Consider the following 3,187-nt stretch of genomic DNA (forward strand, 5'->3'; position numbering starts at 1 on the left):
CAGAGGCAGGATGATCCCTACGAGTTCTAGGCCAGTCTTTTCAACATAGTGAATTCTAAGGTAGCTAGGACTATGCAGAGAGACCCTGTCTCAGACACACACACACACACACACACACACACTAAAAGATCCAAAGGTCATGTCACACACTAAAAGGAGATCCAAGGGTCATGTCTGTGCCTCTAAAGAGTCCTATAAAACCAGTAAATTTAGTCAGTTGTTGAAATGCTTGTTCTAGTTGGTAGATGATATGCTGACATTTCCTGGATTATCTGTTGTGTTGTCTTTCCTTCCCATGTGAGAACAGCTGTCAGCTGCTGCTTTCATAAAGAACTGTTCCCTGGTGAAGCTTCTGTGTGTCCCTGGGGAGGCCTCTTCTGACTTGGAAGAGATGAGAGGGTAGCTCAGGACAACAGCATGGCCTTTAGGGTTTCCACTGTTTTTGAGAGAGCAGGTCCTGGTGGAGAATGGTGTTTATAGAAATGAGGAGAGAGTCCTTGCCAGCCCTCATTTGATGACCTTTGTTGATTCCAGGGACAAGATGAAATCACAAGTTTGGGAGACATAGGGTTCAGACTTGAAACTATAATTACCTGGAGGTTAAGGGGCAGTCAGGGAAGTTGAACTCATACCCATTACTTGAAACTTTTCCACTGTATAAACTTACTGTTTGGGGTTCTACTCATAAAATTCTTACTCAATTTCTGGTGGGTGGACACAGTGGTTTGGCACTAATTTCCAAACAATGGAAAACAAAACAACAACAAAACTTCAAACCACACATTTTCAAGCAGAATATGCCTTATGATCAACCCTGCTCCGTGGGGAGCTGAGGACTCTTTGCCACTAGCCAATCCCCAAAAGCTCCAGGCCTCACTTTCCTCTGTTCCTTACCATCAGGGGTCCCACCTAGACCCTTGTCAATTCCAGGGCAACCAGGTCACAGAGAGTTGAGGGAAAAACAAACAAGCACACAGCACCTGCGGCTGGACGTGGCTCCCACTCTTCTCAGCTTGTAAAGCACTTCTGCTCTTCCCCAAAGAGCTGGACAGCAAAAGCATGGCTAGAACTTTCTTCTGTACCCCATGCTTAACTTCCTCGTGCCACTTTTATACACATATGCACACATGCAATCACAGATGCAGTCCAGGGCTTATGTTCCTCTCAGAACAATGAAAGAGAAATAGAAATAATGGCCCTGTCAGGGTTAGGAGCTCTAGCTCCTTTGCAGCAAGGAACTCTCTAGGTCTTTCAGAAATTGCTTCATGGGAATTGCATAAATAACTCCAGGGCCGATGAATGTGCCTGCCAACTTAGCACAGGTAGGCAGTCTTCTCAGGAAATGTTTATCTCCCTAAATAGCACCTACAGCCATGCCAACCCTCCCCTCTTGGTTTATACAAGATTCTACTCAATACCTTCATAATCTGGTTGCAGCTAGAAAAGGTATCCCCAAGGTGATGTCACCTCCTCAAACTCTGCTATGTGATTTTAAGGAATGTCAGACTCCAGCACCAACGAGTTGGTTTATCAGAGCTGTCATTTCATTTGAAAGTCTGCCAGTCATGTGAAGGGTTTGCAAGCGGCACTAAGCCTGAGGAACACAGAGCATGGACCAGTACATGGCTTATGTGATAAACAGAGCTATTGGTGGAAGCTGGGGCCCAGAGTTCTCTCTCGCCTCTGATTTGTAGGCCTTCTCTGAATGACTCCATTTCTTTGCCTATGAGAAATGGTTGGCACAGTGTGTTCTGTGCTCTTCCGCCTTTAAAGTTTGTGTCTCTCCATCTGAGATCTTCTTGTGGCCAACTCTGTGAAAGGCATGGGGCTGGGGCAGAGCTGTGCAGCTTGTACAGTCTCTCTGCAGGATGGGGATCTGAGAGTCAGAGGACATCAAATGTCTACCAACTTCCTTCTCTTTCTGTCTTCTTTCTTTTCTTTTCTTTTCTCTTCTCTTTCTTTCTTCCCTTTCTTTCTTTCTTTCTTTCTCTCTTTCTTTCTCTCTTCCTTTCTTTCTCCTATTCCCTTTTCAATGGCTTTTCATCTTTAACAAGTAGTCTGAAAGGAATTTGATGTTGACTGTCCAGAAAGCCTCTATAATAACCACTGAAGATTTATGCAGACCATAAAACCAGGATTTATATGCTACATCTCGAATTAAATACCAAAACAGGTTCTCTTTATAACCACCCTCCAGAGGGCCCATCACAGCCCAGCAAGTATACCAAAAGGAAGAAACGGGGAAGCCCAGTGATAGGGAAGACTCTCAGGGAGGGGTGCCTCTAGACAAAATGCAACCAAGAGTGATTGTGTCTCTGTGGATGGCATAGCCAAGGGTAAGAAGGGGGGGAGGGGGCGGGCACTGAGTACTCTCTCCTGGCCTGCTTATGTAAGCACCTGCCTGTAATCCCTCTCTTGGGGCTCTGATAGAGATCTTCATCCCCAGAAGCTCCTGGATTTGACCATAGGTCACCATCTGTTTCTTATAACATCAAGGCAGAGGTGTCTGGCCCCGTCAAAGCATAAATCTCAGGTTGTATGTCTCACACACAGCTGCATTAGCCATCCCTGTGCACGCTGGATTGAGATGCACATGTCAAAGGCCTGATGTTCTGTGCACTGCTAGAATCGTCACCCTTGTACCTCAGCCAGTACTTTAAAAATGAAAACTGAAAGCTCAGTTCAGTCAAGATGATCAGTCAAACTGGAGGAGAATAGGAAAGATTTGTGGAGAAGTGAAAAGACAGCCAAGTGATGTTCCCAAGAGAGTGGAATTGAACATGCAGGTCTTCTTTGAGTCTCCTCTGGAAGACACTGCCAAGGCTCATGTGCTTCTGCTCCCCTTTTCTCCTTCTTTCTCCTCTGTGTCCTCTCCCTCTTCCATTTTCTCCTCTCTCTCTCTCTCTCTCTCTCTCTCTCTCTCTCTCTCTCTCTCTCTCCTTCCCTTTTATCTGCGCAATCATCAGCTCTCCTTTATTTTACAAATTAATGCAGAGGACACAGGCAGGAGCCATCATGGCCAAAGACACTTTGTCTAGATGAAATGCATTCTCATTCAGTCTAAAAAGTCAGACCTGAAATGTGTCTACTCTTAGTGGCAAAAGGCTCCAAATAGTTACACAAAATTTGACTCAGTGTTTAGGTTGGAAATACTACCCAAAGAAGCACACTGTGGAGCAACAGGAAA

Source organism: Mus caroli, chromosome 7, assembly GCF_900094665.2.
Source record: "Mus caroli chromosome 7, CAROLI_EIJ_v1.1, whole genome shotgun sequence".
Lineage (NCBI taxonomy): Eukaryota > Metazoa > Chordata > Mammalia > Rodentia > Muridae > Mus > Mus caroli.